The 23,716-nt window shown below is 44.6% G+C and overlaps 1 protein-coding gene and 1 long non-coding RNA gene across 5 annotated transcripts in view; one reads left to right on the forward strand and one right to left on the reverse strand.

Annotated features, from left to right (window-relative positions):
- The window catches only part of SYN3 (synapsin III), a 493,528-nt gene that overhangs the window by 331,511 nt on the left and 138,301 nt on the right, over positions 1 to 23,716 (forward strand). The gene's annotated exons all lie outside the window — the stretch shown is intronic.
- On the reverse strand, positions 1,379 to 23,060 carry LOC116542139. The gene is made up of 2 exons (XR_004265082.1): positions 21,920 to 23,060; positions 1,379 to 2,846 (listed from the first exon to the last, which is right to left on the reverse strand). It is a non-coding gene; the product is annotated as an uncharacterized LOC116542139 (long non-coding RNA).

The raw sequence follows: 23,716 nt of genomic DNA on the forward strand, positions 1-23,716 counted from the left end.
CAGAACATTAATGGAAACAGGATATACATTTCTACAAAAATAAAGATGTTCAATAAAAGTACAAGTTACAGGCCGGGCATGGCGGCTCACGTCTGTAATCGCAGCACTTTGGGAGGTCGAGGCAGGTGGATTACTTGAGGTAAGGAGATCGAGATCAGTCTGGCCATCATGGTGAGATCCCATCTCTACTAAAAATACAAAAGTTAGCTGAGTGTGTTGGCACACGCCTGTAATCCCAGTTACCCGGTAGGCTGAGGTGGGAGAATCACTTGAACCCAGGATTCAGGGATTGCAGTGAACCAAGATTGCGCCACTGCACTCCTGCCTAGGTGACAGAGCAAGACTCCATCTCAAAAAAAAAAAAAGAAAGAAAGAAAGAAAGAAAAGAAAAAGCAAAAAAAGTACAAGTTACAGAAAAATAACATTATATTACCCCATTTGCGTCAAATAACTGCCTATACAGGTTAGTCCTCCTTATACACGATTTTACTTTTCCCAGTTTTTAGTTACCCAAGCCCAATCTCAGTTCAAAAAACATTAAATGAAAAATTTCAGAAATAAACAATTCATAAAGTTTCAGTTGCACATTGCTCTGAGTAGCATGATGAAATCTCATGCTGTCCAGCTCTGTCCTCCCAAAGATATGCATCATACTTTGTTCACTGTACTCATGCTGTCTACATTACCTGCCTGTGAGTCACTTATCAGCCATCTCAGTTATCAGATTGACAGTGGTGGTGTCATGGGGCTTGTGTTCAAGTCAACCTGATTTTACTTCATAATGGCCCCACAGCACAAGGGTAGTGATGCTGACGTATTGTTATAATTGTTCTATTTTATTATTAGTTATTGCTGTTAATCTCTTACTGTGCCTAATTTATGAATTAAACTTCATGTATATATGTAATTGGAAAAACGAAGTGTATATATAGGGTTCAGTACTATCTGGGGTTTCAGAAGTCCACTGGTGGTCTTGGAATGTATCCCCCCTCAGATAAGGGGGCTACTGTACATCCATCCATCCTTATGTATACTTACTTATACATAAAAGTTTCTGGAAGCCCTCCAAATATATTACTAATTGTGATTAGCTTTGGGAAATGGTGCTGGAAAGAATTGAGGGGGAGAGGGATTCTTTTCTTCACTTTATACCGAAAACATGTAGTACATCTGTATTTTGAAGTGTAACTGAAATATCAAGTATGTATAATAAAATACGAAAAATGCCACAATGGCAGAACCTACAAAAAAAGAGCTTTGGGAAGTGATGGGAGAGTGGAACTAATTATGACTAATTATGCCTGAGGAAGCTAGAAAAGTCTTCAGAAGAGTAGGTGACACGTGAGCTGAACTTTAAAGAATGGCTGTCCTTTTTCGCGGTTCAGATCAAGCAGACAAAGCAGAGGCAGTGGAGACAGAAAAGCACGTGGGTCTTTCACAAATGACAAGGCCTCCGGGGTGGTTGGAGCCCACAGCGCGCTTGTCAGTGGCCTGTATCGGAGGCTTGGGTCTGCTGTCCCAGGGCCTAAACGCAGCTAATTGATGAGCTGTGCTGGAGTCAGAAATGGTGCAGAAGAAAGCAAAGGTCATTTCTGAGTAGAGGATCAACCGCTGGCCATCCTCTGAGCTCCAGCAGGCTGACGGGGATGCAGAGGTGGCTTCTGAGGGCTTCCCCACCTCCCAGGCTGCTCGGAGTCTCAGATCCTCTGGACCAGGCAGTGGGTGTTCCTAGCAGTTTCTGAACGGAAGGACCTACTAGCTTGTGTGTTGCATTAAGACTCTTTGGTTGTATGTCCGCTTCTCTCTTTTTTCTCTCTGTAAAGCATCTTTTGTGTGTGTGCCTTTTTTTTCTTTTCCTTATCAATGACAAACAAACAACAATGACAAAAAACAATGACCACACCAGATCTAGAGTAAAATCACTTCCTTCCTGCAAGGCTATCAATTGCCCCAATTGTTTTCCTGTTTTTGTTCCAAATCTTCAAGAGAGATGATCTGATTGGCCCGCATGACTCCAGGGTCCAACCATGGTCCCACCTGCTATAGCCAGGGTCTGAAGTCCAGGGAAAATAAACTTTCACTCCAGGAGCTCATTCCGTGGATGGAAGTGAGAGACAGTTTTCAGAGAACATGGTGAGGGCCTAGACTCTGCCCTTATTGTGGGCATCTTAGCATGTGGCTGCATTTCTTCCTGTTTGTCCCTCTCCCTCTACCCCACGCCTCACTTATACTTGGCCCTTTCTCTCCCCTCCCAGAACTAAGCCAGCTCACAAGATTCTGAAGGTGGCTTAGCCAAGCGTTCCTCCCCCATAGCTACTTTCTGCTCATTCTCTTCTGATCTGGGATACTCCCTGCAAAGTCTCCCAATCCTAGGCTTCGCCCTCATCTGTTTCACTGAAATGCCCTGAGATTATGTGAGGGTGGATGTAGAAGTATCCATATTTTCCGGGAAGGCAAACATCTATTTCTCCTCTGTTAATCAAGACCTTACCTAAATACTACCGGACACGCAAACATCTGGCTTCTTTTTAAAGTTTCCCAGAAAAGTAAAGGCAGCCCATGTCTCTGGCTACTCCTTCCCAGATCTACCTGCTAAGGGAAGTTCTCCCTTACCCAGGAGCTCAAGAGGGTGACTGGCTGCCTCTTGCTCAGTCTTCATGTGTGGCCTCCTCTTGGCCAGTCTGACAAGCACAGCACTGTCCTGGCAGTAGTCTTCTTGCTGATATTGAATCAAGCTGTGTTGATGTTCCACAGAGCCCAGGGAAGGGACCGGGGCACCCAGCAAGGCCACTGGTTCGTCTCTGTGAGACTGCAGGAGTGGGAGGGGAATGCAGAGGAGTGACGTTCTGTAGGAGAGAAAAAAGGGAGGCAAGCATGGACTGAGAAACCAAGCTTTAAAGGAGGGGCTTATTCCACAAATGCGTCACCGGGAGCTCCCTCTTCGTCACATTTTGACTTTCCCAGCAGCCTAAGCCCACAGCCTCCCCGTCCTCTGGGGCTCAAATTCAATGTCACCTCCTCTTTCCTACCAGTCCAGCCTCTGCCTCTGAAGTGTGATGTTTATGGACGTCTCTCTCCCATTTATAGGGGGCAGGCTCGTGAGCCCTTGCTTCCCATGTGGGCAGAAGAGATGAAGATAAATTGACCTCTGCCCTAGAATCAGAACTGTCCCCTGGCACCCTCTCTTGATCATCTTTAACTTCTTCCTCCCTATCTTCCTGGGAGCACCTGATCAGCCCTTGTGCCTGCCACAGCTCCCACCTGGTGGAGGGATGCAGGGAAGGTGGAGAATTCCTACCACTACCACCTCCTGATATTGCCTGACTGACCTGCTGGGGACAGTGCAGTTAGTAAACTGGGGGCATTGAGAGCTGGAAGGAGCTCTTGAGTGCACGGAAAGGGGGTGAAATGCTGCTCCCATGGGAGTGACTCCATCCAAATAAGGCCATAACAGCTGGCTCAGGTCCATCTGAGCCTCAGGAATCCAGGCTCAGAGTGGTGGGAAGAAAGTCAGAGAGGAGGTTGGTGTGAGGAAAGAGTATATGCTGTATGAGTGTCTTAATCCATTTCTGCTGCTGTAACAAAAATACCATAGACTGGGAGGCTGAAACAAATTTATTTGTCATCATTCTGGGGCTGGGAAGTCCAAGATGAAAGCACTAGCAGATTCAGTGTCTAGTGAAGGGTTGTTCCTTGCTTCATAGATGGCACTTGGTTCATAGATAGCTATATCTCCTCAGGGTGGAAGGGGAGATGGATCTCTCTTGGGCCTCTTTTATTAGGACACTGAGAACCCATTCATGAAAACTCTGCCCTCATGATAAATCACTTCCCAAAGGCCCCATCTCCTAACACCATCACATTAGAATTTGGGACTTCAACACATGATTATTGAGAGGACATAAACATTCAGTCCATAATGGGGACCAGACAGTCCAGCTCTCTCCTCGACCCTCTTGGTGACCTTGGACAAGTCACGGCCTCTGGGCTGTAGTCTCCTCACTATTAAAAAACACTAAGAACACTTGGTGCCCAATAAAGAGAAGCCGCTGTAATTGTTGTTATTTAGGAAACAAAGCAGGTAAGAATTCCAGTTCCTATTTGTTCCTCCCCAGGAGATTCCCTTGAGCAAACTCAGGGGCAGAGTAGCCCCATTCCTTTAGAGCAGGAGAAGATCACAGAGTAAAGGTCACTGGGCAGAATGAATGGCTTTCTGTATCTTATTCCAATCCTCATTGTACCCTGGACACAGGAGCCCCTATTTTATAGATGCAGCAACTAAGGCTCAGAGCAGCTGAATCCCCCACAGTCACCCAGCCATTAGGTGGCACAGCTGGGATTTGATCCAGGTCTGTCTGGCTCCAATGTCCAGAAGTCATTCACTTTCCACTCACACTGACACACAGCAAGGCCAGAGACTGCTGTAGCCTCTGACCTAGACTAGACTTCTCAGCTGCCCAGTCTCCTCAGAGACCCTCCCTTCTCTAACCCATCACTGTAATGTTCAATGTACTTGCTACCCAACTATCCCTAGTCCTACCAAAAGTTAGGCAAGAAAAGAAAATGATTTTAAAAATTGCCTATTATGTGCTGGGTGTTTCCACCACAAATCCCAAAAGATATAAATGATTATTCCTATTTCGCAGTTAAGGAAATTGAGGCTTGGGATCTTAGATCAGTTGCCCAAGGCCCCAGTGCTAACACAAGGAAGAGCAAGCATTCAAACCTGGCTTTGCTCACTCCCAGGCCCCTGCCCATGGCTGCCTCTCCCTAGACACCAGCCCAAGTATTTCACCCGCTAAGGACTGCTTCAGGACAACCACCAGCACTGAAAAACATAGCCCAGCATGAGAGGCAAAAGGGAGGCTTCTGTCCAGTGAGGAAATCAAGAAAGAAGCATGGCTGGACAGTCCCCAGGCAGGGAATTTGGGAGTAATGGGAGGTGTGGAGGACAAGGCTCTGCCTGAGAAGCAGGTGAAAAATAATCTCTCTGAAAAACTGGGTACAGAGACGTGGAATGAAACTTGGGCTACCATCCAAGCTTTGGGATTTAGATTGTTTTCCAAATTCCTATCAGAAATCCCATAATTGAAAGGGATTGAAAGCAGGTCATTATGTCCCAAGCAGCAGACAGTGAGGATCAAGAGTTTTCAGGCTGCCCAGAGCCAGCTAACAAAGGGAAAAATATTTCTTTTTCTCCCAGCTGTTAACCCAGTAACATTCCCACCTCGGGCAAGACTTCCTGCCACTGAAAAATATATATGTTGACCAACTCTGAACGGGAAGCAGCAGAAGTAACTGTTCGCCCAGCCAGTAGAACCAGAAGCACAGGCCAGGGCACCATGCTAAGGCCTCAGGGGTAGGAGTTTATGTTCTCATGAGCCACAGACCCATGGTCACTTATGACCCCCTGACCTTCAGTTTCCTCATCTGAACATGGCCAAGTGGTAGTGGGGTTGAAGGCTCCACTGGACATTAGAGTTTACACAGTTGTACAGATGTAAGCATTTATTCAGCAACAGTCAACTGATATTTACTGAGTGCTTATAAATACACTCTGACATCCACTGGGGATATAGAGGATTGAACAAGACCAACTCAGTCTTTGTCCTGAGGTGCCCTGGAGTCTCAAGGAAGCAGTGTCTGGGAAACAAATAAGGGCAGTTGGGTACTGAACTGTGGCGGTGGCGATTGCTATGAAGGAGAATCACAGGATGACCTAACCTAGGAAGGTGACATTTGGGCTGAGATGATAACAGTAAAAATCACAACAGCTGACACATACATGGCACTTAGGATGGGCCAGCACTATTCAGAGACCACGGGGATTCTTTGAAATTAACAACATGGAGAGATGTGAACAGAGAATGTCAGACAGGTAGGGAGGCATGGACAAAGTCCTTCAAGGTGGGAGGAAGACAGCAGGTTGGAGGAGTTGAAAGACTATAGTAAAGGGGAGAGGGATACAAGATGAGCTCAAGAGGGAGGTAGGAGTGGAGCAGGGTCTTACCTACTCTTTTTTAAACCAATAAAAGTTTTAAGCAGAAGAGTGACAGGACCAGAGAGTAGTTAGGAAGCTATTGATATGGGCCTGGCAAGAGGTAATGGGGGCTTAGACTTAGAGGATAGCAATGGAAAGAGAGGGAAACAGGATGAAGACAAGATATATTTAAAGGGGAGGCCTGCTGGGTCTTCATGTGTGATGAGTACCAAAGAGAACACTCAGCCTGGGCACCTGGGGTGGTGCTGGCACCAGTTTTCTGAGATGGAGAAAGCTATAGGAGGGGAGAGGTACAATGGTCAGTTCTGGTCTGAGAAGCAACAACCCCTCTTTGCTCCAGTTTCGGCTCTGCTGATACTTAGTTGTGTGACTGTGGATAAAGGCATTTCATAACATCAAAATCACATGGAGCAGCTAGGCCGGGCATGGTGCTTCACACTTGTAATCCCAGCACTTTTGGAGGCTGAGGTGGACGGATCACCTGAGGTCAGGAGTTAAAGACCAGCCTGGCCGATATGGTGAAATCCGTCTCTACTAAAAATATAATCCCACCAACTTTGGAGACTGAGGTGGGAGAATTGCTTGAACCTGGGAAATGGAAGTTGCAGTGAGAGCTGAGATTGTGCCACTGCACCCCAGCCTGGGCACAACAGAGCTAGACTCTGTCTCAAAAAAAAAAAAAAAATTGGAGGAGCAGCTGGACTAGACAATCTGCGGCTATAATTTCAGCACCAAAATCACATGGCTCTAGAGCAGGCATTTCAAATCAGTGACTTGGGAAGCTGGATTCAGGTGGCATAAGTGGTTTATTTGACCCACACATATCAGTGTGGTAAATCACCATAGCAATCTAAATTTCTGACTTTTCTTTAAAAAAAAAAAAAGAGATCTAAAAGACGTACAACACTCAGTCTATGTCAGATCTCTGCATAGTGATGGTTGACATAGTTGAGTGGCAGCAGTCACTGTCACTGAGGGATACAGACTCCTCCGCTCCAGGGTCCCTCATCCCCTTCCACTCACCCACATGCCCCACATGGCCCCTGTTCAGGATAATACCCTGTTTCTATATGATGATAAGAGGGTAACTCAAATCATCAATTATTTCTCAAGCTTATGCCACCCATATTCACTAAATTATTCTTTTTCGGATTAAGAAGAAATAAAGAACAAGAAAAAATGAAAATTAACATTATAAAAGCCTGTTGTAATCCCCCTACCCAAAGAAAATCACCATGAAATTGGGGTATGTTTCCTGCTAGTTTTGCTTGATAAAATTGGAATCATGTTAAATGTGTTTTTTAATGAATTTTTTTTCTCACTAATACTATAACAGGTGCATTTTCTCATCCTATTAAAAGTTCTTTGGAAACATAATGTGGAAAGACTATATAATTTGCTGAATAATTTAAGTAATTATTTCAGCATCACTTCTTAAATTTGTAGATGCATCTCAACTCTGATTGTTTCTTAAGACAACTTCTTAGAAATGGGATGATGAGGTCTAAGTGAATGTTGTATAGTATTGCATCACGTAATGACTGGGATGTGTCCTGAGCAATGCATTGTTAGCCAATTTCATCATTATATGAACATCATAGAGTGCACTTACACAAACCTAGACAGTCTAGCCTACTACACATCTAGTCTAGATGATATAGCCTGTTGCTTCTAGGCTACAAACCTGTGCAGCATGCTACTATACTACTGAATACTACAGGCAGTGGTACCACAGTGGTATTTTTGTATTTAAACATAGAAAAGGTGCAGTAAAAATATGGCTACAAGATAAAAAATAGTACACCTGTATAGGGCAGCTCCATTATAATCTTGTGGGACCACTGTTGTATATGCGATTCATCATGGACTACAGTGTCGTTATGTGGCACATGACTGTATTTTTGAGGCTTTTGAAGTGTTGTCAAATTGCCTTCCAGAAAATTTGTTCTCATTTTCATCATTCATCTTGCCAATTTTGGATGTTATCACTTTAGAAAAGCTCCTTGAAGAAGCTTTCCAGGTAGGGACATAGGGATTACCTAAGGAAACCCTGATGTCAGCAGAAACCATACCTTGTGTTTGTAGAGCAGGAGTTGTCAAACTTCTTCTGTAAAGCCCAGATAGTAAATAGAATAGAAAAATGCCCTTGACATAATGTTGCTTTTCTGCTTGCCAGCCATAAAGTCTCTCACCTGGCTCCGCTGCTGTAGTGTGAATGGAATGGTAGCCATATGTAAATAACGGGGCATGGCTGTGTCCCAGTAAAACTTTATTTATAAAAAAGAGTCAGTGGGCCATATTTGGCCCATGAACTACAGTTTGCCAATTCCTACTTAATCTCATTTCATCCTCCCAACAATCTTGAGAAGTAGAGAGGGCAGGAATGAGTGTGCCTGTTACACTGATAGAGACACTGGGGCTCAGAGAAACCAAGTAAATTTTTGACAGTCAAACTGCTAGTAATTGGAAGAGCCAGAACTTGAACCCACATTTTCTGACTTCTATTTCAGAACTCCCTTTATTGCATTATGAACCCCTTTTCATGAATGTTGTAGCAATGACAGTTAAAAAGCCATGAATGTAAAAAAATGTCTAAGACGTTTTGCCAAATGCATGGTGTGCTTGAGGCTTCAGAGTTCAGCAAGGGGAATCCCAATTAAGTGCTTTCAAGTGCAAGAAAGTGCTTTGTGGAGTGCCTCGCATTGTGAAGATAGTGTTAACGGCAATGTTTGACAATGATGTGGTTGCTGTTTTAGAAAAGAGCTTGGTGGCCAGGCCCGGTGGCTCATGCCTGTAATCCCAGCACTCTGGGAGGCCAAGGCAGGTGGATCACCTGAGGTCAGGATTTCAAGACCAGCCTGACCAATATGGTGAAACCCTTTCTCTCCTAAAAATACAAAAATTAGCCAGGCATGATGGCAGGCGCCTGTATTCCAGCTACTCAGGAGGCTGAGACAGGAGAATCACTTGAACCCGGGAGGGTTCAAGATTGCAGGGAGCCAAGATTGTGCAATTGCACTGCACTCCAATTTGGGCGACAGAGTTTCTCAGAAAAAAAAAAAAAAAAGAGCTTGGTAATGGTGGAAGGCAACTGAATTAATAAACTCTTTCACATGGATGTAACAGAAACCCAACTCCAAGTAGTTAAAATAAAAAGGAAAGTCATTGTTTTTGTTTCTTAGCATTCCAGGGGCAATGCCTTCAGGCACAGCTGGATCCAGGGCCTGAAATGATGTCACCAGGGCTCTTATCACTGTCTTCTCTGTCTGCTTGTCCCTGCTTCATTCTTTAGATGAGCTCGCTTTATATGATAGACAAGAAGGCTTCTGCAATCTCCAACTGCATTCAAAAGAAAGGAATACCTACTCTCCTAACGCCATATTTCAGTGTTTCATAAAAGAACTCTGATCATCCCTTCTTGGGTCATGTTCCCCCACTGGATCAACCATTGTTCCTGGGAGGGATGCAGCACTCTGATTCACCACTGTTGTTTGGAATTCTATGCATCATATTTGATGCTCAATTAGGATCACATGGGTGGGAAAGGGACTGTTCCTTTTTGGAATGAATAATAATAGACCAAAAGACCACTAATGCAGCAAAACAACAATCTGAAGAGACCTCCATCCATCCATTCAGTGAGAGCCTAAGAATTCTCCCAGGGACTGCAGGGCTAGCTTGCTTGCTAGTGTACCTCTACTATGAGGGAAAAGTTGAGAAGAATGTTGTTATGGATTAAATTGTATCTCCTCCCCCCAAAAAATAAGGATAATGACATTTGCAAGCACCCTATTTCCAAGTAAGTGCTTCCTTCTAAAGTACTGAGCATTAGGACCAGCATGAGGACATCTTATAGATGTCACCACAATATCACTGGCGTCCTTATAGGAAGACAGCCATGTGAAAATAGAAACACTGGGGATTATCATGTGGTGACAGAGGCAGAGATAGGAGTGACACAGCTGTAAGCCAAGGAACGATGAAGATTACCAGCAACCACCAGAAGCTAGGGAGAGGAAACCCCTACAGGTTTTAGAGGGTGGCTCTGACAACATCTTATTTCAGACTTCCAGCCTCCAGAACTGTGAGCATAAATTTCTGCTGTTTTTAAGCCACCCAATCTGTGAAGCAGAGCTAGAGGAGCACTAGGAAACAAGGATTCCAGGCAGAAGAAATGGCACCAGGAAGGTGCTGAGGGCATGAAACATATGGCCATGGAAGCCTAGAGAGGAGAGAGTTCCACAGAGGAGAGGCTTGGTCAGCCTAATAACCTATCCCAGGAATGGGAAAGGCAATTAGGATGGAGAAAATGTCATCAGCAGCATCTCCTATACCACCCCCCTCTTCCCACTTCCCCCAACAACCCTGCAGAAGAGAGAGCAGGACCACACCATTGTTGATACAATTGTGAATTATTTCACTGGCACGACAGAGACAAGCTTGCTCCATTATCAATTGCTATGAGTCACCATCTGGTATTTTATTGACTGAGCTTCTTGCTCCCCTGCAACCCCCCTCACACCTACTTGTCCACTTTTACATGATGACCTTCCAGTTCTTGGAGAAAAGACCCTGATATAGATATTTTTAAGAGCTTGCCTCTTCCAGGAAAAGTGGCAACAGCTGCCTGGCTTCAGGTGCCCTAGGCAAATGTTTATTCTTAATGGAATGTGTCACAGCCTCACCAAGGCACCTCCCTAGGGCATATTTGCCAAATGATAACACACAGGTACCACAGGAGAGCTCTGTCTGGGCTTCTCCAAGAGTTTCTTTGTGTGCTTTCAGTAGGCCATGTGCCTACCTGCAGTCCAGGCATCCACCCTATTGGTGAAGAAATAACATTACCCAAAATAAACACTGAATGGTCAAACGCTGTGTGATAAAAACATTCTTGTCTTTCTACTCAAAGCCTCATTTACATCCGGCGATGTCAAACTACTTAAACAACTTAACTCCAATCTAAGTGCTGGGACTAATAAAGATCAGATGGGGTCTAAAGAGATAATGTATATGAAAGCCTAGCTCCCTCTGGGTGCTCCATAAATGCTACTGCCCTTCCTCCCTGGCTTCCAGAACCTTCCAACCTAGAAGGGGATGAGTTGCCCTATATCTAATTCCTGGCTGACTGCAGTAATCTCCGGACTGACCTCACTGCTTCCTCCCTTACCTCTATCCTTATAGCCTATTTATTCTCAGTACAGCAGGCAGAGGCATCTTGCAAAATGTAGTCAAATCATGTCACTTCTCTGTTCAAGATCCTCAAAAGGTGTCCCATCTTTCAGTAAAAGCCAAAGTCCTATAAGGCTCACAACCAGAGTTTCTCAGTCTCTACAAGATTGATATTTGGAGCTGGATAATTCTTTTTTGTGGGGGCTGACTTGTGCATTGTAGGATGTTTGGCAGAATCCCTGCCCTTTGTCTGCTAGATGCCAGTAGCATCCCACCCCCACTCCTAAGTTGTGACAACCAAAAATGTCTCCAGACATTGCCAAGTATCCCCTGGGATCAGATGGCCCCTGGTTGGGAACCACTCCTCTACTCCCTCTATACCCTCTGCAACACCTGCTGGCCCTGTCACCTCATCTCCTATACCCTCTCCTCCCTCACTTTCCCTAGCTGCATCAGCCTTCTTGCCATTCCTCAAACCTGCCAGGCAAGCTCCCACCTCAGAGCCTTTGTACCGGCTGTCTGCCTGGGATGCTCTTTCCACAGACTGAGATCCGAGACTCTTTCCCCAATCCCACGTGACTAACTCTCTTACCTCTGCTAAGTCTCTGCTCAAACATCACCATCATAATGTGGCTTTGTGATCACTGTGTTGAAATTGAGTCCACCATCCCATCCCTCCAGGACTCTGTATCCCACTTTCCCTGGTGTTCGTTTCATAACTTGTACTTTCTAGTACTTCATAACTTGTTTAGTCTATTTATCGTTTGTAGTATGTCTTCCACAACTAGAATATAATTATCTATATGCCTTCATAGACCTATGAAGGCAGGGTCTTTTGTTTGCTATATCCACTAATGTGTTCTAAGTGCTTAGAACACTGCCTGGTGCATAGGAAGTGTTTGCTAAATTTTTGTTGAATAGAGTGAGGTACTATTGAGAATGGTGGATTGAGTCAGCAGCTGCAACAACCCAATAGGATGGAGAAAGCACTGTCTTTCCAGGCAGGTGAGCTGAGGTTCAGTCTTGCCATGGTCACATACTGACCAAGAACCTCAGCCTCTCTGAGTTGTGGTTTTCTTATATGGTAAAGGGGATCATATGTTTGTTCCATGGCTGTTGAGAAGATTAGAGGCCATGTAGGTGAAAGTGTATCTAGAACAAATCAAAGCATAAGGTAAATATCCAGACACTGCAAAATATTCCCTGGGGTCAAAATGCCCCTAGTTGAGAACTACTCCTCTACTCCCTCAAACCTGGCAGGCAAACAGTTTGGCACTATATCTGACCTTTGCCTACTAGACGCCAGTAGCATCCCACCCCCACTCCTGAACTGTAACAACCAAAAATGTCTCCAGATGTTGCCGAATATCCCCGGAGGTCAAAATGGCCCCCGGTTGAGAATCACTCCTCTACACCCTCCATAACCCCTGTCAACTATGTCACCTCATCTCCCATAATCTGGCCTCCCTCACTTCACCAAGCTACATCAGCCTTCTTGCCATTTCTTGAGTCTGCCAGGCAAGCTCCCACCTCACTTATCATGACAAGTGATATGTGAAACATAGAAAAGATTGATTGTGCTGAGCCTTAAATAATAAGTAGAATTTAACAAGTGAAGATATGCGAAGAAGGGGAGGAATCACATCTTGCTGAGTTTCACAGCTTTCTTCCAGAGAATAGAAAAAAGCCAGCCCAGCCTACATTTCTGGAGCTGGGACATTTGATGTTAGCGATAGCCTAGATATATGGAAGGAACCTCAAGAGAGTGGAAAAACTAAGTTTGGAAATCCTTTGATTTTTGACTTTAGATGTTAACTTTGAAATATGCCATGAACATAAATGAGAGGATAATGAATGAAGTTGGACTTGTAGCTTGGCACTGAAATTTGCAATTCTGAACAAATAGGAAAATCTGAATCCAAAGGATGAAACTCATTAGCAAGTTGAGTACACAGGATTGCCTTCTGGAACGGGAAGTCCACCTAGATCTAAGGAGGCTTTGTTGGGCAAACCAGGTAAACCAGTTGGCCAGTCTGTGCAAGCAATGGTGTGAGAGTGCTGCCAGCCAGATCCCATTCCATTCAACAAGGTATCTTGATTTGAAAAATAAATGAACAAGATGCTGTGGAATACAGACAAAATTAGAGCATGATCTCTGTCCTCAAAGAGTTTACAGTCTTCTAGGGAAGACAAACAAGGAAAAAGCAAACAGAACTATACAGTAGAATTAAACAAATGCATGACTTCAGGCAGAGGCAATGGTTGTAGGAGCACAGAGAAGGGAGTGAATAATTCTGCCATAGAAAGTCAAAGGAAGTCAGGTGTGGTGGCTCACACTTGTAATCCCTGCACTTTGGGAGGCCAAGGCGGGCAGACCACTTTAGGCCAGGAGTTCGAGACCAGCCTGGCTAACATGGCAAAACCCGTCTCTACTAAAAATGCAAAAATCAGCCAGGCATGGTGGCAGGTGCCTGTAATTCCAGCTACCTGGGAGGCTGAAGCAGGAGAGGCAGAGGTTGCAGCGAGTGGAGATTATGCCATTGCACTCTAGCCTGGGTGACAAGAGTGAAACTCTGTCTCAAAAAAAAAAAAAAAGAAAAGAAAAGAAAAGTCAAAGGAGACCACATGGAGAAAATTGAATTTGAGCTGGAGGCACAGAAAAGGAAGCAGAATATCTGAGGATGTGGCTAGAATGAGAGATTTATCCAAAGCACCATGGTGCGCTGTAGTTTAGAAGTAAATAAAGAAGGACCCTTTAGAAGTAGAAATCAATACTTACTTATTCATTCATTCAATTACAAACTATTTCCTGAACCTCTATTATGTGTCAGGCATTGAGGTGTTGAGAACGTAATTAAAGCAGACTGGACTCTGCCCTCATGGAATTTATATTCCAGCAGAAGAGACAGAGAAGAAGGCTATAGACAAGGTAAATAAACAAGTCAATTTAGTGCAATAGCATGAAGAAAACTACTGTGGAAGCTGTAAGGGATAAATTTCTAAAATATATAAAGAATTCCTAGAACTCAATAGAAAAAAAAAAAAAAAGTCAAAAAACCCTACCCAATTTTAAAGTGGGCAAAACCCTTGAATAAATATTTCTTCAAAGAAGACATACAAATGGCCAACAGATATATGAGAAGATACTCAATATGGCTAATCATTAGGAAACAAAAATCAAAACCATACTGAGATATCACCTCACACCTGTGAGAATGGCTGTTATTAAACAAAAATAACTGTTGATGAAGTTATGGAGAAATTGAAATACTTATACACTGTTGGTAGGAATGTGAAATGATGCAGCTGCTGTAGAAGATAGTATGGAAGTTCCTTTAAAAGTTAAAAGTAGAACTACCATATGATCTATCAATCACTCTTCTGGATATATATCCAAAAGAATTGAGATCAGGATCTCAGAGAGGTAACTGAACTCTCATGTTCATTGCAGCATTATTCACAATAGCCAAAATATAGAAGCAACACAAAAGCCATCAACAGATGAATGGATAAAGAAAATGTGGTATATTAATATGATGAAATATTATTCAGCCTTAAAAAAGGAAAGAAATCCTGCTATTTGCTACAACATGGATGGAACTGGAAGACAAGATAAGTGAAATAAGTCAGCTACAGAAGGACAAACACTACAGGATTCCCCTTATATGAGGCATCTAAAATAGTCAAAGAAATAGAGCAGCAGTTAAATTTCAGAGTTTAAAAAAGGAAGAGCCAGAAAAGAAGGTGAAGGACAAAAAGAAAAACCATGAGTTGTCCTGTCACACAAGCTGAGATGAAAAGTGTTTTGCAAAGGAGAAGATGGCTCCTTAGTCAAATGCTTCTGATGGAAGAAGAAGAAAGGAGCAGAAGGAAGAAGAGGAGGAGAGGAAGAGGAAGAAGGAGAGGAAGAGGAGGAAGAGAAGAAGAAAGAGGAAGAGAAGAAGAAAAGAGGAAGAAGAAGGAGGAGGAGGAGAGAAAAGAAGAGGAGGAGGAAGAGGAAGAAGAAGAAGGAGAAGGAGAAGAAGAAGGAGGAGGAGGAGGAGAAGAAAGAGGGTGGTGGAGGAGGAGGAGAAAATGAGAAGAAGGAAGAAGGAAGAAGGATGAGGAGGAAGAGGGACAGGGATTATCTTAATAAGGGTATTTTCAGTGCAGCAGTGGGGACAGATATGTGTTTAGAGTTTGTGGTCCTGCCTGGACTAACTGTTGAGGGGCCTTGCCTGGATGTGGCTGGGGTGTAATCTAACAGCACACATTTGAAGAGAGGTTGGAAATAGCCAGGAGAGATCAGAAAGAAGGGACATCTGAGAGCCCATAGTGAGTTTGTGCTGGACTGGACTGGACTGGACCGCAGGTGCCTGGATTCTCTTGTCCAATGTTTTACCTGCCTCACTCCATTGACCGGACTTCCATTCTAGAGCCAAATTCATTTCCACCCCTTCTGTAGGGCTGTGAACATTACAACACTCATCCCAGTCTGAATTCAGCCACGAGTCTCTCCAAATTGGGCCAGTTCCTAAAGATGCCTATCCAACTGCCAAATCAAACTCTCATTCCAACCACACCTACTGTTCAGCTCCTGGGAACCTCCTGCCTCCCTCTGACACCTCACCTTCCTCATGACACTCCAGCAGAACTGAGCTCTTTGTAGTTCCCAGACATTATTTACATCTCCTTCCTCTGACCATGTTGAGTCTTCTGCAGGGAATCCTTTGCTCTGAAATCATATCAACATACGTGGCTATCTGCACACACACACACACACACACACACACACACTTCTCTCCAGCTTGCTTTTCACTCAATCAATATTGTGTCATTTTGATATGACTCTAATTTGTTTCTTTCAATGGTTTCTAAATATTCTTTGATGTGATTGGGCCACAATTTGTTCCACCATTTCCCTACCAATGAGCATTTATGATATGCACAGCCCCCTGAAAGTCTTCCATAAACAACAGTGCAGTAAACATACTAGTACAGATGTGTTACATACTAGCACATTTGGAAGGGTCATCTTCCCCTGGCACACTCCTTGAAAGTTGGATGAAGGATCACTGCCTCTGAAAAAGTCATCACTGATTACCCAGAAAGAGTGAATTCCTCCCTCCTCTATGCCTCCTCAGTCCCAGGTGCTAGAGCATTTTCAGGGATATGTCAAAACTTCTAGTAATCTCCTAGAGGATAGGAACAGTGTTATCCACCTCTGAAGCCCCTGAGTCTAGCAACATGTCTGCCACAACATATATGTCCAATATATATTCATTGAGTCAAATTGCAAAGAATTTGAGCTTTGAAACCATACTGACTAGACTTCAGATTGTCGTGGTTCTGGCACCAGCCTCTGAGCTGAGTTTTCTCACCTGTAAAGGGGAAGAATAATCCCTAAGTGTGCATGGTTCTCAAAAGGATGTGATGAGATCATATAGAGCCGGCTGCACAGGGCCTGTCACGTGGGTGCCGTTTGAAAATGGAAGCTGTTATGATTGGTGTGTGTCTGGAGAAGGAGGCTAAATTGAGACTTTGCGTTGGCACAGGGCCCTGTCCACACACCTCCGGGCTTCTGCAGATAGGGAAACTCCCTAGGACAAGCTGGCAGTTCTCTGACAAATGCCCAGATAAATCTTGCTGGTGCCAACCTGTCTGGGACCTGTTGCCTCTGCCCAGCTCCTTCCAAATACCCAGGCCCTTCCCTGATGAAATGACTGGCTTCCAGTTCCTGGGACACACCTTAATGAAACAGCATTGTAGACATCACCCAGAACTTCTCTCCAAGTGGACACACTGTGTTGGGAAGGCAGGAGGCTTGATGAAAGACAGTATTGCTTTCAATATGGATGCCCAAGAGCAGGTGCTGGGAGGGCTTCTCAGGGGAGATCTTGGGCCAGTATCATCTGAGAAACCTTTCAGGTAGTGGTCCTCATCCTCAGAGTTCATTCTGGGGCTGGAAGAGTACCCTGGACCACTGGACAGGGGATTGATCACACAATGACAGTCTGGATGAGAGCTGAACAATGTCTTCAAGATGGATATTTCCTCCAGTTCACCTGTGGTCCTCAGGCAACAACAACCAGCAGGACACCTGGGGACTGATTAGGTTTCTGGTCATCATGGGGCTCCTACGGCAAAGGGGAAACTCTACACGCTCACTGGGCCTCTGTCTATGACCTCACCTCCCCCTTACCACTCACTATGTCAGGGAGACTTTCATCAAGTTTGCAGTGAGAAGAAAAACAGCATAAGCAGGCAGCTGAATCTGTCAGCCTTCAGGCAGCTTAGCTGACTTTTAGCTTAATAATCAGAAAAGTGGCACCTTTGATTTCAGATTCCATAGTAACTTCCTTCCCCCAGAGCAGTGACTCATCTCTCTAGAGGGTGCTCTTCAGTGCAAGAGAAGAAATGGGTTACTCTGGGGCTGGGATGGGGTCCAGAGTTGCATGAAGCACTTTTTAAGAATACCTCCAGCATGAGCCCAGAACCCCAAATGCCAGCCATTCTCCCAGTAGTTCTAGAATCACCCCAGCCTGAGAAGTCACGTCCCAGGCAGCTGGACAATGGCCCTAGGTTGTTGCACTGTGATTCCAGGAGAGGATATGGCAGGCACCTGCTCCTGGCTCTCCCATCTCAGTTGAGGGTGGTTTTGGAAGGACATGAAGCAGGAGACAGGGTTGTATTAGGTGAGGGTCTCTTGGTATTTTATCAGGTCTGGAAGTTATATGACAAGGCTTGCAGGTGGATGATAAATTAACAAACCCACAAGATGATACTTCCTGCTGACTGTCCAGCCAAGTCAGGGGCCAAAGCAAGTTTGCCAGTCCATTTGGACTCTTAACAAACCTAGAGGCCTCCTGGGACATTGTAGGGTTTTCTCTCTACCCATAGTTTCTGTTTCAACCACATTTATTTCTTCCATGAAACAAGAGCTCAGAATAGAGGGAAAGTGGCCTTAGATGCAGACAGAACTGTGTTCAGTCTCTGGCCCAACATATCTGAGGTGTGTGACAAGGGTCACCTCTGTTACCTCTCTGAGTCTCAGTTTCTGCATAAGTCTATAATCACAACAGGATCTCCTCCATAGGGTTTCTGTGATGATTAGGTGAGATAATGGATATAAAGCACCTGCGAGTTTAGTGTCTGGTACATGTTAATGTCTCAGTCTAAGCTATTGATGATACCCATGCTGACGATGACAATGAAATAGTTATTAAGCCATCATGGTATATTTCCTTGCTTATCAACTAGGGTGTGTACTTCACAGGCCTATATGTGCATGCACATGCCATTATCCCTCTTCTCTCCATTCTGGTCATTTGCACCATCCTGGATACCCTTTGATCAAAAGGAATGAAACCAGAGTGACATTTCTGTGACATACCAAAGGAATCTAATTATCCTGTTTCACTGATTGGAATGGTAAATCCCCCTAATCCTGCAGCTGTAACCACCATCATTTTCCCATCCACAAACATTTTCTGTGCATCTCCTGCATGTCGGGCATTATTCTAGCAACTGGTAGCACAGATAGGTATTATCTGTAGCAACAAAATAAAGCAACAGAAGCAAAGCCCCTCCCCTCATGACATGAACATTCTGGTGGCAGAGTCAGATAAGAAATATGCAGGCCAGAGTCCAGTCTTTCTATCAGAACCACTATCTTCACTGGAACATCCCTTTCCTAGGTCCCTCCCCACTCCTAATTCCAACTCCAGAACCATCCCTCAGGGATAGACTAGACTGGCTGCAGAATTGGCTTCCCCAGAGCTGGAAGGGTGCAATTCACAGCTTGGAAAAAATTGCAATCTCTGCTAAACTAGAAACCTGGCATCACCTTTGACCTCTCCTTCTCCCTCTCCCACACTCCCCATATCTAGGATGCCCTCCATCTGTGTCTCCTCCCGCACAGCACTTATCCCCAGTGCCCCCACCCGCACTCTCACCTTTGTCATCTCTTGCCTGGGTTTCAGCAACAGCCTCCCTGCCTTTGGTCTTGTCCTCTTGGAGTCCAACTCCCACAGAGTAGCCATACCTCCACAGAGTAGCTCACACACAATCATGTCACTCTTGAGCTCCATGCCCATCAGGACCCCCAGGAGATGATTTTGCCCCCAGGAGAAAGCCTACACTCCTCGGCACTGTCCTGCATATCAGAGCCGGGCTCATTTCTCTGGCATCACCTTATTTGGGGAGCTTACATATGGTAAAACCTTCAGCCATATTGAACTCACCATCTTTCTCTAAACCGTAAGCCTTTGCACGTACAATTCCTTCTGTCTAGAATATGCCCTCTGTCCCTCCTTCATCCAACTAAGCCCAAGTCATCCTTGACCTCTCAGCTTAAATGTTGCTTTTTCTAGAAAGCCATCCCTGGCTCTCCATCTCCTGATGTGATCCCCTCCTGGGAACTCCCATGGCCGCCAGCCTTCCACTATCATGGTGCTGTGCCAGATTTGCCTGTTGGCTTGTCTGCCTTCCCTAGTACATGGTGAGCTTCTTGAAATTTCTTGTTTATTTTGTTTATTGTGCCTGAAACATGGAAGACAGACCTGGTCATTTCATCCATGTGTAATGAGCAAATGGCCCATGCTCTGCATCAAGACCCGCAGTGGGAATGGTCCCACTCAGCTGTGTTGGGAGCAGCCCTTGACTCCTGTTGCTGGGTCACTGTCTAGGGGAGGAGATCATGAGGAAGGATAAGCTGCCTCCCTTTCATTTCTGACACAACACCTTATTATGTGGGAACCTCCCCTCTTCCCTCTCCCCCACAGCTCCATAGAGCACCCTCCTTTTCAAAGCATGGTCCCCTTTGCCAAAGAACATCCTACCTACTCTTATTCCCAAGAAAACTCCTTCATCCTGCTGAACCTACTCTACTTCTTAGGAGGAGAAACGGTTATTGTTTTGTGTTTTTCTCAACACCCAGAATGGAATCCACATCACATTCTGCCCTGAGATCCATTTTTTCCCACTTGAACCCCATCTGGGGCCCTCCAAAGGAGACTGGGCTTTGTCCTAACCAGGTGCCAGCCCTGATAAAACAACAGCCACTTATTTCTGCCCACATCAGTGTCAGTGGCCAACCATCCCATGTCCTAATGGGAGGCAACTCTCCACAAAGCTTTCTTTCTCTCACCACTTCTGCATTATATAGAATTCCCAGGGAGGGGCCTGGGTCTGGCTTCTTGATCAAGGCCAAGGGGCTCCCCAGGCCCCACCCAGTTTCCCAATGTGAGAACCACCCAGCTGGCCGCCTCCCCAGCTCACAGGCTGTGGGGAGAAAGAAAGGGCTGTTGAGAGTGACTCTGGGTTCCCACGCAGGAAGGTGCCAGCTCAAGACAGCATGGCTTTGTGCTTGGGAGAGTCTGTCTTCTCACCAGGCAGAAGGGCATAGCAGCCTGTGGAGAGATCAGAGGGATAGCAAAGGATGGCTGGGGCATCCCTGCCTCAAGCAGCAGGAACACTGGAAGCACGCACCTGCCCCAGGGGAAAAGACACCTGACCCCAAACTTAGCGCTGAGACTTATCCAAGACAATCCATTTCTCTTCAGCCGCACACATCAGTTTCTTTACTTTGGTGATTGTTCACTGAGAAGATAGTTCCAAACCAAGACATACCATAAGTCTGAATTTTTTTCCTTATCTACATGTTTATTTTATTTTATTTTTTGCCAGATAGTCTGACTGTGTTTGGATTGTATTTTATATTTACATGTGTTTAAAGATAGATCAGTACTGTATAGCTGGACCCAAGGATGGGCAAGACATTATATATTAATAGGCTATGCAAATCTTTTTCATAAGTGCAGCTCCCCAGGGTACTACAGTTGTTCTTTATCTTTTATCACTAGTGAAAGGACACATCTTGCTGCTGGCCATGACAGATTGGGGAGGAAGAGCAAGTGAGGGTAGAAAGTCTCCCATAGTTGTTTGGACCCTCTTAATTATTACTCTTCTCTGTAGCAACTGCTGTTCTCCAAAATTTAGGGCTCAAAGCCCTGGGCAGTTCCCAATTTGAATGGAACCACAGACGCTGAGAACTTGTGAGGGATACTTGAGATCATCCAATCCAGCAAGCTCTAGAGAACAAATATGACTCTGTGTACGCTACGTGTGTGTGTGTGTGTGTAACTGTGAGAGCATGTGAGTGTATCCGTGTTTGTGACTTACGGTGTGTTTATAGGTGGGTGTGTGAGTGTGTATGTGAGATGAGTGTGAGAGGATGTGGATGATTGTGTGTGCAGATGAATGTGAGGAAGTAAGAGTGGATGTGGTTGTGAGTGGTTATGTGTATGTATAGGAAATGTGTGAATGTGTGTCTGTGAGCATGGGTGGGAGTATAAGTGTGTAAGAGTGCATGTGAATACATGTGTGAGTGTGTGTGAAAGTGGGCGGGTTTTGTAGAGAATGGAAAGAAGATCTAGTGAGGATCCCTAGCACCAAAACCCGTGCCCCCCAAAATCTCTGTAAACCAAATAAAGCTTTGAAAACATCTCAGCTAATTCAAGCTGATTTAACATCATCACTTGACAAATGTGTAAACTGTAAATAACCCACTGAAGAAAGAGATGTGCCAAATAGCTTTATGGTGCCAGGGCTAGAATCTGGGTCTCTTGACCACACGTTGCTCTGTTGCCAATAGAATTGCTCCTGCTATTCCTGAACACTGTAGTGGTCACCTAGGGGTGTGCTGTCAGCACTGTCTTTTTAGGAAGCCCATCCCTCAATATCCTCCTACTCACCATGTCCCACACTTACCTCATCACTGCAGACATTCATCTCATCGCTTACGATAAAAGTAACACATGCTCATTATATACAATCCGCATAGCCACATTCTGCAAGAACAGTTCATTTGCACAGCACACTTCCTGGCAATGACTGATAGGTCTCTAGGTAGAGCAGCTGAACCAAGATTGGCCAGTTGGAGCTCTTTCCTGAGAGTTCTCACAACAGAGTGAAGAGAGGGAGGCATCCATCTCCAATGGCTAATTCTGTAAGATACAAAACTCACCTTGTGAAAGAAGCCACGAAGCCGCTATGAAAAAGACTGAATCCAAACTATAGAGAAGTAGGGTTAAGAGACACAGAGGATCCCTGTTTCCAGCTTTTCAGAGACCCAGCATCATTTCTGGACTTGCTGTAACTTGAATGTTTAATCCTCTCTCTCTTTTGTGCTTAAATTAATTAATTTAGCAGGATCTCTTCCCCCTTATAGCCTAAAGCCAAAATACACCAGTGTAATCAGATCCCCTCAGACTTTTTTGTATCCACTCCTCAAATCTCTATTCTCTTTTTTGTGAAATGTATTTTACTATAATATAAAAATCAATGCATGTGAGGGAGATATATCTAGTTCTAATTTCTATATTGGAAACAAGAGAACTTGGAAGCATTTAAGTTAGGGGAAAAGATAGAACTAAAACAAATCTTATTACCAATTCTGATATCTTCCCAAGAAACCATGATGATGTATATAAATTGGTATAAGTAACAAAGACCCAAAATAATATTCCTTAAACATGATGAAAGTTTAAATTTTTTGTGCAGTGAAGTCCAGAAGTAAGCAGTCTAGGGTTAGTATAATGACACTGTTCCATGAAGACCTCAGGGAGCCAAGCTCCTTCTAGCTTGTTGCTTTCATTGCATTCTCAGTTCTTATCTGAAAAGTACACATGTTGCTATATCTGCCTCACAGCCCAAGATGGCTGCGCCATCCTGCCATCCCATCTGCATGTCAGCCAACAGGAAGAAAAAAAGGATGAAGAAGATGGGAGAGAATGCATCAGCTCCCCTCTAAGGAAGTCTCCCAGAAGTTGTCAGATGACACTTCCACTTAAATCTTACTCACAAGAACATAATCATATGGCCACAACTAATTTGAAAACAGTCTGGAAAATATAGCCTTGACTCTGGACAACCATGTATAAAACTACAAATGAAGAGTTTTTTAACCTTGGAAAAAGTGAGAATGGGCATTAGAGAACAATGTCCCCATGTTATGCTTTCTTCTTTGACAGATTCTGCCATCTTTCTAGTGGTCACTCTAACTGTTGCAAATGACAGCCCTTCTCTTTTCTCTGATGCCTAATTTGCATACACCAGTGTTTGTGGCTCCAAACTAGAGAAGTAATGTTTAGAGCTAGAGAAATATATAATGAACCTTACTTGGAGGTTGGGACCAAATGGATCTGTTGGAGAATTCAGGAATAGACCATGTGGTTCCATTTTTCTCTTCCCCAAAGATTTTTCTCCCTAATCCTCATCAACCTGCTGCCCCATAAGGAATGACAAGCTAGAAAGCTCCCCCCAATACACACCTCCCACCCCTATTTTATTAGAGAAAAATATCTCCTGATAGGACCCTTATAAGAGCAAGACTGATTCACTCCTCATTTTTTTTGAGACAGAGTCTTGCTCTGTTGCCCAGGCTGCCAGTCTGGAGTGCAGTGGCGCAATCTCGGCTCACTGCAACATCTGCCTCCCAGGTTCAAGTGATCCTCCTGCCCAGCCTCTTGAGTAGCTGGTAGTACAGGCATGTGCCATTGCACCCAG

Source organism: Sapajus apella, unplaced genomic scaffold (assembly GCF_009761245.1).
Source record: "Sapajus apella isolate SASKATOON/1434 unplaced genomic scaffold, GSC_monkey_1.0 scaffold162, whole genome shotgun sequence".
Classification (NCBI taxonomy): domain Eukaryota; kingdom Metazoa; phylum Chordata; class Mammalia; order Primates; family Cebidae; genus Sapajus; species Sapajus apella.